Source organism: Lagenorhynchus albirostris, chromosome 11 (genome assembly GCF_949774975.1).
Source record: "Lagenorhynchus albirostris chromosome 11, mLagAlb1.1, whole genome shotgun sequence".
Lineage (NCBI taxonomy): Eukaryota > Metazoa > Chordata > Mammalia > Artiodactyla > Delphinidae > Lagenorhynchus > Lagenorhynchus albirostris.
The window spans coordinates 23144396-23156802 of record NC_083105.1 but is presented as its reverse complement, the minus strand read 5'-3'; the positions used below and the strand labels follow the sequence as shown (position 1 = coordinate 23156802).

The following is a 12407-nucleotide window of genomic DNA, read 5'->3' as shown; positions in this document are numbered from 1 at the left end:
ACTGAAGTATAGTTGATGTACAATATTATATGATTACAGGTGTATGGTATAGTGATTCACAATTTTTAAGGTTATATTCCATTTATAATGTTATAAAATACTGGCTATATTCCCCATGTTATACAATATATCCTTGTAGCTTATTTTATACATAATAGTTTGTACCTCTTATTATTTTTAAACAAAAATACTTCCTCTATTTCCGGCCACATTGCATTTCTCAATCCATTTCCACTGGCTGTTCAGTAAATGAAAGTTCTCCCAGATTCTGCCAATACATTAAAAGTTTATTCTAGTTTTTGAAAATGTATTGCCTTTTCTTTTTTTGGAGAAGATATACCAGGAACTTGTAGCCAGGCACCATGATTTTCAATTGGAAACTTGTCAATCCAAATTTGTATTGAAAACATTCTTACCTTGTCCAGCTTTCCATGCCCAAAGATATCTCTGAGAAAGATACCAAACTTGTCTTAGCAACTCACACAGGAGTCTGGATCACCCACTGAAGTTCACTAAAAATGGCTATTTAATTAGCATGTCTAACTACTGCCTGCTTATCTTTATAAAAACAAACCAAATGTTAATGTAATCTTGGCCTGCTGAGATAGGACACAGAATGTGGAGAATGATACGTGATTTTTCTCTGTTCAGGCACCACATAGACAAATAGAGAGACCCACATCTACACCTGTATATACAACTGGAGCTTGTTTGGGATAGAGTGATCCATGTGTGAGATAAATTAAAACCATGTCATATGAGTAACAGTTAATGGAACTGAAGATGGCCAGCCTAAAGATGAGAGGATTTGGTGGCAGGAATGGGGGATGGGGCTTCAGGGCAAGTAGAAATATAATGGTCTTCAAATATTTGAAGGCCATCAGATAGAAGGATTATTTTAAAGGCAAGGACCAGGTAATGACCAGAATCAATAAGTGGAAGCTTTAAGAAAGAGAATCACAGTTATGAACTTCCTTATAGAGCTGGGCTCCATTAAAACAGACTGTCACTAGAGGTGTCTTCTTACCAAAAAAATTGATTAGCAGGGATTTTTATAGAGGGGATTCAAGAATATACTGGGTGATTCATCTAGGGGACCTTTAATATCTTTTCCAATCTTAAAATTTAATGATACAAAGAAAGACTAAGGAGGAGACTGTGGATAGTAAATGTAATGTGGGATCGCAATTTGGATTCTGGACAGAAAAAGAACATTCATGGGGAACCTGGCAAACTCAGATAATGTCTATAGATTAGTTAGTAGTATTGTATCAATGTTAATTTCCTGGTTTTGATCATTACACTATGGTTATATCAATATAAGATGTTGACATTAGCAGAAGCTGAGGAATGAGTATTTAGGAACTCTGTACTATTTTTGCGACTTTTCTGTCGTTATAACATCATTTCAAAATAAAAACTTTTAAAATATTAAACAGAAATATTAAAAACTTCAGAAAAACAAAGAGTCCATAATACCAAGGTTCCAGAGAATAGTCTGTTACCTACCTATCCCTCAGGCCCGGCCTTCCTGTAATTTTCCTAAAATTACTGTTTATTTAATCAGTTTACCAGACAGGCTAAAGTTGGTGGTGTTCACCAGATAATAGTTTTATTTTTCTCTAATCACTCCTTCCCAACATGTTCTGTCAAATCACCCTTCCCCACCTCTGGGCAATATCTCAGGTCTACCCGAGATTTTTAAACTTATTTTCAAGAATTAAAACTCATTAGGGAATTCCCTGGCAGTCCAGTGGTGAGGACTCTGTACTTGCATTGCTTGGCTGGGGTTTGATCCCCGGTCTGGGAACTAAGATCCCGCATGCCGCTTTTCACAGACCAAAAAAAAAACCTCATTAAAAAGTCCTGTTTAAAACTTCAATCACATACTCAAATCAGAGTCCCCCATCACCATACCCCAGCTCCACCCCAACCTAAGGCATAGTGACTACAGCCTACAGCACGGAAAGGAAGTATTGTCTATCCTTCCTCCATCTCCTTCACTGTCCTTCCCCCACCCCCCACTGCTGCTTCCGGCTTCTCCAGGGTCAAAGCATGGGGCAGGGGGATTAGAGGAAAAGAAGCAAGTGTTTCTTTCATGGCTGGTACTGTTACAACACAGCAGACCCTGGTCTTGAGGTAGGAGCCCATTTGCTGGCTCTCTCCAGTGGGGTCATTTGTGGGGCTTTCAAAGGCCCACTGTGCGGACTAGCCAGCTGAAAAGCCCCCTCCAAAGCAAATGCACTCTCCCACTTCTCCCAGAAGTTTCTTGCAAACTGCTCAGCTCCTACTCAGAAATATATCATAGAGCAGCTTATTGCTGGGGTCCCTTCACCCCACCAGCAATGCTCCTGGTTCAAGGCCAGCTATCTTCCACTGTAACTCCTGGAAGACGCATGTCCTCACCCCTAGAAATTCTGGTAGTGCAGACATGCTCACTGTTGCCCTCTTCACTCATTTAGGGATCACTGTTTGTTCTGACCAGCCTCCCGCATTCCAGACTCATCAGGCAGGAAGCAAGCACCAGGTCCCACTCATTCATATCCCTAAATTCCAAAGACACACATCCATTTCTCCATGAATTCTCCACCCTGCTCTATTTCAATCCCAGGGTACCACTGGAGCCCCCAATTCTCTCAAGGGTCACCTCATAAGAAGAGAAAGGGAAATGCCACAGTACCGTCCACTACCCCAGAGAGTCTTTAATCAAACCCTTTCTCCTGCATGAGTTGGAAGTATGTGATGGAAGGTTGATACCAGTTTTGCTGTCTTTTCACAATTTCTGCATGCATATGGCAGCGCTAGTACACCATTCAGAAATCTAGGGATAATTATCACTTTTTGTTCTCAGCACTGGGGCTTCAGATGAAATATCAAAACACCATGAAAAATTCCATTTGATATCCTGTTACACTTAAAACACACCAGGACGCCTTCCATATAAACCCTCAGCCCTCAGCAGGGCTATCTGCAGACTACACAATGAGAAACAGAGAAGCTGTGACTATTGACACAGTGCTGCATCTGGGCTGCTCAGATAAGACTTTTGGAAAGATTCAAACCACAGCCTTTTGCAATAGTTACACAATCACTTCCGGCCCACCGTCATGCTGAATTCATTCCAGAAAACTGAACCTTCCTTAAGAGGCTATCAGAAAACTAAAGTAGAAAGAGTTGTAACTGATGTGTAGAAATACACAGTCCTGATGCGGGACTGAAAATATAGGAGAAGAAAAGACTCAATTAGGACAAAATAGCTTTATACAGTTAAAGGCCATTCTGCAAAGAAGAGAATTAATAAATCATTCTGAATCGTCCCAAGGAAGATGTTATAGAAGCCACAGAGAAGCCAGTTTTGGGCCCAATAATATTTGTTCATTCACTCATTCATTCACTGACTTCCTGCTTTGCTCCAGGATCTGAGTTGGGGCTGGTGTTGCCATGGTAATAAGATTTGGTCCTTGCCTTCAAGGAGCTCAAAGAAAATCTCCATAATGAAATAAACACGGGAATTAGTATGACCCCCCCCCGGATCCCATACTTGTATATCCTGGATGACAGTGAGGAGAGATGATTCAAAATTCAGGAGTGGGAGGAAAGAAGCAATGAAAGAGCTGATCTTTAGAGCCCCTCCAACCCACCTAAACCTTAAGTTCTACCTATGCTCTGGAAGGCGTCGACATAAGGCATGATGTCCTGCTGGCAATTTGCATAAAATACAGTGAGAAAGTGAAGGAACTGACTTGGTTGCAGAAATTAATTTCAGACCAGAAAAAGGAGCAAAAATATACAGAGCCCAACATGAGGGATGTGTTCATCAAAATGCAGAGGACACTCAGTAACAGGATTTCCATCAAGGAGTCCTAGTCCAGCAGAGGAATTCAGGTAGCTAATGAGTAATGGAAATGCTTAGAAATGGTCTATATGTGCTTGTACTGAAACACAGAACCAGGGACAAAGATTTACAAAACTTGTCCAACAATATTAAATGGGACATTTTCTGCCTCTACACTGTGACTGAGGGAGTGAGGGTGCTTAAATAATGTGCTGGACACACCAAGACATCCACCACTAGCTTATATACAAGAAAGAGTGCCAACAAGATTGTTAGTCCCACGGTGTAGAAAATTACACCACTGCCCTCCCAAACCGCGTAGGAGGAGCTTCCAGAAAAGCAACAGTTTGTCATGTGAGGTAACATATTCACAGGTTCCAGGGCTTAAGGCAGGCACATCTGTGGGGGGCATTTTTCTGCCTATCACTAGAGGGTTTGATCTGTGTTTCCTGGAATTTGGGGAACACAGAGACTGGTGCCTGATTCTCACCTAGTAAAGCCCAAAGGGGAGAGGACGGCTGGAGCTATCTATGATGGAGAGCAAAGAGAGAACACTGTACTTCTAGGATTTAGAGAGGCAACATGCCAGGTAACCTGTGGGCTAAATGGATGTTGCAGAGGAGAGCCAGGCTAGAGCCTCCTTAAAAGCACCCCATCTAAGAACACTGCCCACCAGGGTCCAGACTGCCTCAGCAAAAAGGTTACACAGTGTGAACTGCTGGAGTAGGGTTGAGGGCATGACACAAGAGGGCAGCAAGAGACTACCTCTCCCACATCAGGAAATGTTTCAACCTCAGAGGTCTCCAACAGGGTGTCCCCAAAGAACCAACAAAAGCACCCTATTTGATAAATGGTCAGTATTTGGATGTCGACTATGCAGAGGGTTTTTGCAGACTAACACCAACTAGGTTTATTTAAAAAAAAAGTTCCTCAACTTCTAGCGCCTCCTTGCTACCTAACCCTGGAGCATCTAGCAAGTAGATGCAAGAGGCAGAAAGAGGAAGAAAGAAAAGGCAGACACTGCGTCCCCCACTTCCCACTTCAAGACTCTGGGAGGACATGGAAGGAGAATCTTTTAATAGACATGCGATTGAAGTCTTGATTGGGCTAGAATTTTTAATAACTGAAACTGCTCTAATCCCCCACGTCCAGAAAAACAAAAACCTGAGCCACCATCCAGGAGCTCGGAATGGAGTTTATATCAAGGTTTTATTTGAAGGCAGTGGTAAGAAAGAATAAAGTTGTTTCCTCCTGGCAGAGCACCCAAAGCCAGTACCTCCAATATACTGATCACATTTGGGGGTTGGGGCCTATCTAGGATCCTTTAAGAATCTGAATACTGCCCAACAGATGTGCACTTGCTCAACAAAAAACTGTAGACACATAAAAGAGAACCACCAATCCATCTCAGAGAGGCTAGAGCAGTCTTTGATGGATGAGATTCTGCCCAGAGACTTACCTATGCAATGGCACCTAAACTTCCCTGGGAGGGTAAGCTCTATGCTGTGCTTTGTTTTGTTTAATGTCAGACTTGATTTAGGGATTGACAAGTGAGTCTAGTTTTAAGCGAGGAAAGGAGGGAAAGCATTCCAGGAGGAAAGCATTACACAAAGAAAGTGCTATAGACTGAATGTTTGTGTTCCCCCAAAATTCGTATGTTGAAACCTAATCCCCAATATGACCGTATCTGGAGGTGAGGTCTTTGGGAGGTGATTAGGCCATGAGGGTGGAGCACTCAAGAACGGGATTAGTGCCCTTATAAAGTGATCCCAAAGAGCCCCCTTTCCCTTCCACCATGTGAGGACATCTATGAATCAGGAAGCAGGCTCTCCCCAGACACCAAATCTGCCTTGATCTTGGACTTCCCAGCCTCCAGAACTGTGAGAAATAAATTTCCGTTGTCAATAAGCCACCCAGTCTATCGTATTCTGTTCTAGCAGCCGGAACAGATTCACAGAAGGAAAGCAATGGGATAACAGGTGGGAATGAACAGGGCAACTGCAAGGAAAAGAGACCAGAGGTACTTGACTAGAACAAAAGATGAGTGTCCAGGAAGCAGGAAAAGGAAAGTTACCTAAGTAGGGCAGAGTCTTTAAAGATGGCAAAAGAAGTTTGGGTTTGTTGCAATGTATAAAAAAGAACCATTAGGGCTTCTGAGACTGAGAATTGGCACATAAAAGTGTTATGTTCTGTTCTGTTAATGAAAATAAGCAAAATGGGTTAGAAGAGAGGAGTGGGGGTGAGAAAAGCTCAGGATCTGCTGCCGAATTCCTATGGTGACTCTGCTTTTTGAATGGAAGTTGGGACCTGTGATGGGACAAGTAGGATGCACCTTAGATCAACAAAAAGATTATCTGAATTAAGGACATCCCAGAAAATCTTTGGTTATTGTAAGTACAGTCATGTAGCAACGAGGAGGTGTGATTTCTTAACCCCTCCTTCTTTGTTATAACATGTTGCAAGATGAGATCTCCCCAATCCTTCTGAAACTGGCCACTTTGCAGACATGCAGGAAGTTATTTAGCAACAGTTGCACCATTGTGAGATTTCATTCCTTTCCAAAGCTATGCATTAGTTAGACTTCTATTTACAACCATTCATCTCAAGCAACCAAAACAAAACAAAATTATTCTGAATGTGAATAAACTAGGTGGCTACCTCCATGAAGCTAACTTTCTCAGAAAGTGCCACGGTCCCTTCTTCATTCTTATTGCACAGTTGGGCGTCGTGGGTACCAGCCATGCCAACAGTATTAATACTTCTCAGGAAGGACAGTATAATTCCTCTCTGGGAAAACATTTCTCACACACACACACTCCATTTAACAATATAACTATTAGATAACTAATAAGTACCTACTGTATAGCACAGGGAACTGTACTCAATTCTCTGTAGTGACCTATATGGGAAAAGAATCTAAAAAAGTGGATGTAATGGCGGACTCCGGGAGGGTTCCCACAAAGGAGTACTTCCCAGAACTTCTGCTGCCAGTGTCCTTGTCCCCGCGGTGAGCCACAGCCACCCCCCACCTCTGTAGGAGACCCTCCAACATATTAGCAATCCTGTTGAAGTCCTTCAATCAAATCCTGCTAGCCTTCAAAGTCTGATTCTCTGGGAATTCCTCCTCCCGTTGCCAGACCCCCAGGCTGGGAAGCCTGATGTGGGGCTCAGAACCTTTACTCCAATAACTGCTGGACCATAGCGGATGAGAAAATATGGAGGAGACTTGGACCCAAGCCATAGACTAAAACCAAGCCCAGCCAATCCCAGCCTCAATCAGCTGAACCCCAGATGAAAACTGAAGGAAGGTTCAATCACAAATAGTTAAATAAAGGCAAATCCAAGTAACCTGCACTTCTTGGCCCAGAAGATAATGGCCAGCATCAAAGCCACAGGAAGGGCACTGAGGTGATGATGATGATGAGATGAGCAATGGCATGTGCACATGGGAAGGTGTTCGTAAACATCTAAGAACATCGTAAGATGCTCTTAAAACACAGAGCATCTTTTCCAGCCTTCTTTACCTATGTGCAAGTTCAGTGATAAGGAATGTGCCCTCTACTTATTAGTCATCACTGAATGGTTCTGGATGAGAAGGAAATAATTGGGAAACTTCTGGAAAAGACAATCTACTTTGAGAAGTGAAGAATGGAATCCTTGGGAAGAAGATGAAAAAAATGAGCAAAAACACAGACTTCAGATATTAAATAAGTCCACAAAAGAGAAAAAAGACTTCCATGTACAAATCGGGGGCAAAGCTGCCATTGGTTTGTATTTGGGAGCATATTTTTGAAGGTTTACTTGAGCCCACTGATGTGAATGCTCAGCGGAGAGAAGGAAATTTAGTTGTTGGAAGAACACATTACAGCTTCATTACTGGTCCAGCTGTGGTCCCCGGGTACTTCTCTGTTGATGAGAATAATGTGGTACTCGTTCTAAATGGAAGAGAAAAAGCAAAGGTCTTTTTTGCCACGCAGTGGTTACTTTATGCACAAAATTTAGTGCAAACTCAAAAACTCCAGCATCTTGCTGTTGTTTTGGTTGCAAATGAACATTGTAATAATGAATGGATAAACCAATTTCTCAAAAGAAATGGAGGCTCTGTGGAACTACTTTTCATAATATATGACAGCCCCTGGATTAATAACATGGATGTTATTCAATGGCCTTTAGGAGTAGCAACATACAGGAATTTTCCTGTGGTGGAGGCAAATTGGTCAATGCTGCATATGAAGGGCCATACTTGTGTAATATTGTAGGAACCATTTATGAAAATTCATCCAGACAAGCACTAATGAATTTTGAAACAAGATGGAAATGATAAGCTTTGTTGGGTTTCAGCAACAGAACAGTGGCAGCCTCAAGAAACAAATGAAAGCCTTAAGAATTAGCAAGATGCTCTGCTTCAGAGTGATCTCACATTGCGCCCAGCAGGAGTAAACAGAGAGTGTTACAGAATATAAGAGCCTTGCTCCTATGGCTCCGTTCCCATGGTAGAAGACGTAATGACAGCTGGCAGCTGTGGAAATTCATCTGTTTACCATAATGCTCCTCTGCAGTTACTCAAGTCCATGAATGCTCCCTTTATCTTTATTAAGAACTGGAAGGAACTTCCTATTTTAGAAAAAGAGAAAACTATAATTTTACAAGAAAAGATTCAAAGAAGAAAAAGGTTACTTCACTGGTATCAATATTTCAAAGCAGAGCTAAAAATGAGATTTATTAATATTGTGGGAAGTTCACTTTTAAAGAATAATAAAGGTTAACTGTAATTCAAAAATTAATTAATTACAAATTTTAAAAGTGGATATGTTTATGTATAACTGATTTCACCTTGCTGTACAGCAGAAACTAACACAATGCTGTAAATCAACTATACTTCAATAAAAATTTAAAAAAAAAAAAACTATTGTATAACCTTAGCTCTCTCTGTCTTGATTTCCTTATTCAACTCCCACTACCATTAAGTTCCCCGCCATGCACTACAGCCACATGAGGTTGACATTAAGTTTGACATAATTTTCTAAGTTTTGAAGCAGTAGAAGAAACTACAAATGACAGGACCAATCATTTTATCATTAAAAATTCAAAATTTATGCTAAAATTTTTTTTAATGGAAAGAAATACAAAGGACAAAATAATATTTATAGTAATTAAATAAGCAAAGGGTTAATACCTACGTTAAAATGCACTTGTGAAAATTTCATAAGAACTCTACTAAGGGTCCCTGGACACAAATGAATATATGGCATAATCAAAGAGTTTGCATCCAAAAACAGAAATTATAATTAGTAGACACAATATGGGGAAATGTTCAATCCACCCAATAATCAAAGAAATAATCATTGAAATAACAACAAGGCACCACTTTATACCAATGTGATTTCAAATTAGAATACCCAGATAAGGTAGTGCACTTGTACCTGCATAGAATAAAAAGGTATGATAATGATTTTTGAAAGAAGAGTTAACATAGTAAAGAACTATTAAAATGTTAATGTTACTTGATTCAGAAATCTTATTTCCATGGACTTATTCTAAGAAAATAGTGCAAAAGTTTTTCCTAAACTTACATAAAGATTGGCAATATTACAATACTAAAACAAAACAAAACAAAACAAACCTGGGCTGTCTGCCTTACAAGTTTGGAAATGGTGAATAAACAATGTTCCACCTAATTAATAGAACAAAAGAATCCTTAAAACAAATGAGGACAGATTGATTCTTGGGTAGCAGGAATGTGAGTGAATTTTTCTCTTTTATTTAAAGTTCCACTGATGTTGCTATAATAATGTTTGTATAGTTAATTTCTGTCTTAATCAGTGTACTACTATGGTACCCATGATAAAGAACATTCCTTTCTTCTTTCCTCTCCTTTTGCCCTTCTCTGTAGCATTGGCAATTCAAAACAATCATTAAGTAATCCTCAGTTTACATTATAAATGCTCCATAGAAAGACATTTCAAAACATGCAATCTATTAATTTGTCCTTGGATTTCAACTTTCCAGACCAGCCAATTCGGAGTTTCCTATGCCCAGCAAGACTCTTCATTTCTTTATTATCTGTCAATTTATTTCATTTTGCTTCAGGAAATTATCACCCTGAAGTAGCATGTGTGTATTATTTTACTTCTAAATATAACTAGAAAGCCATCTGTGAAAAGTAGAGATATTTTCCTGAATCATTAACACTTTACTTTGACAATCAATAAGCACTTTTTAGAGTGACATTGACATTCTGAACTAAGAACTAAGCCCAAAGAACATGACACAGCGTAAGAAGTTTTTCAAGTGGGCCCAGTAATATATAAAGCTGCTTTAAAAGGCATTCATTTCAAATCAAAGCAGATCAAAAGTACTAAACAATGGTTTGTTTTGTAAATCATGGTCTACAAGTAGCTTAGAACTAGAATTTCTCAAGGAAATTATGCCATTTAAAACAGAATCATCTTTACCCTAATGGGATGTGTTCAACCAATCAAGAGAGGTAATGTCCTTGGGAGACTCAGCAGAGTTAAACAAAAATATCATTACAAGTCTCTTTATACATTTAATATTGAAAAGGAGTAGGAGAGCTGAGACTTTTATATGAGAACACAAAACATTTTGAATTAGATTTTAAAGTGGTCTAAATAATTCAAAATTATAGTTCTCTTACTTGAATACATTTTTTAAATTCATGCAAGATGTTACAATTTTAAAATATATTTAGAGCCCCAAATATTATAGTTTCATATCATTTCATGTAATACATGAAAGTTATCACTAATTTTATCACATTACTGATTTTTTTTTCATCAAGAAAATGGCCTCTTGGTTATTAAGAGGCCACGTCCATTTCACAGGAATCATGTTTCCACAAGGGAACTTCCACTATAGCAGTGGTTCTCAATCCTTGCTATATATTAGAATTAGCTGGGGTTCTTTAAAAAAATATAGGTTTCACCAAAAAACTATTCATTCTGAAGGGGTGGAGTGGAGAACTTGCATCAGACCTTATAAAAGCTTCCTATGAGATCCTAATGTTCATCCCGGGTTGAAATCACTACAGTAAACTCATACTTCTATTCTCTCTCCCCATCCCTCACTTACTCATCCCCAAGTGAAAAATTTACCTGCCTTGTGAGTGTTTAGAGTATGACATACATTGGTTCTTGTTCCTCCACTGGGTAGCATTAATGCTTTAAAAAGCAGTACACCATTTCTTACACAGTTAAACAAATACCATATGATCCAACAATCACACTGCTGGGAATTTACTCAAGAGAAATGAAAACATAAGTCCACACAAACACCTGTAGACAAATGTTTACAGCAGCTTTATTCATAATAGCCAAAAACTTGAAACAACCCAAATGCCCAGCAACCGGCAAACAGATAAACAGTGATACATCCATGCAATGGAATACAACTCAGTGATACTGATAGATGCAACAACATGGAGGCTACGTGATGCACAATTCCATTTTATAACATTCTAGAAGCAAAACTGTCAGGGCAGAAATCTGATCAGGATTGCCAGGGTCTGGAGGTAAGAGCAGAAAGGAGGGGAGACTGACTGCAAAGGCACAGAGGGAACCTCCTGGGGTGATAGAAAGGCTATACATCTTGATTGTGATGGTGGTTACGTGATTCTATACTTATGTCAAAACTCATCCAACTATACATTGGAAATGATAAATTTTACTGTATTTAAATTATATTTCAATTTTTTTAAGTACCCAGTTATGTATTTCTTCTCTGTCTGCTCACACAGTGAGGGATCACAGAGGGTAAGGCAGAAATTCTGAGTATGCTAGTCACTCTAAACACTCAAACTCTCCCTCAGGCAGTTAACCCAAGGTCTAGAACCTGGGGAGAGGAAGCCCAAAGGTGAATTCAACCACATTTTCCAATCCACTTTACAACAAGGCTGATATGTCCATCACCTGAATGACCCCTGAATCTACTTCTCAAATAGTTCTAAATTCAGAGGGTAAGAGAGGAAGGTAGAAATAATCATCACTCCAACTCCCCTCTCCCCAATATATGGCTATAATGATCAGGAAATCTTGTGAGATCAATACTACACTAAATTAGGGCAATCAAAATAACACATGGAAAGATGAAGGCAGACAGAAGGTCTTAACCTCAGTACTTTTATGAGTATTGACTGTGGTAGGCTGCAACACATCATGCCTTGGCTGACGTTTACAGACACAAAGCCAGTTTCCATTAGCATTAATAAGAAGACTTTTCTGACAGACTTAGATCTAAGCAGATGTGACTGAATCAAACACTAATTTGCTGGAAAAAAAGTATTTTCATATCATGCAAGACATACAAAACTTCATTATACAGGGTTATTATGCATTGGTGGAATAATTTTTACTCCCTATAAGTTATTTATTAGAAAGGACAGTAGACCAGGGGTTGATGTTACATAAGACTGTTAAGTGCACATAGATCACAGAGGACTGGCCTTTTTTTTTTTTTTTTTTTTTTTTTTTTTTTTGCGGTACGCGGGTCTCAGTGTTGTGGCCTCTCCCATTGCAGAGCACAGGCTCCGGACGCACAGGCTCAGTGGCCATGG

At 39.6% G+C, this 12407-nt stretch overlaps 1 pseudogene; it reads left to right on the top strand.

Moving 5' to 3' along the window:
• Positions 1-5512: 5512 nt before the first annotated feature.
• LOC132529326 (ribitol-5-phosphate xylosyltransferase 1-like) lies at positions 5513-8601 on the top strand (annotated as a pseudogene).
• Positions 8602-12407: the final 3806 nt, after the last annotated feature.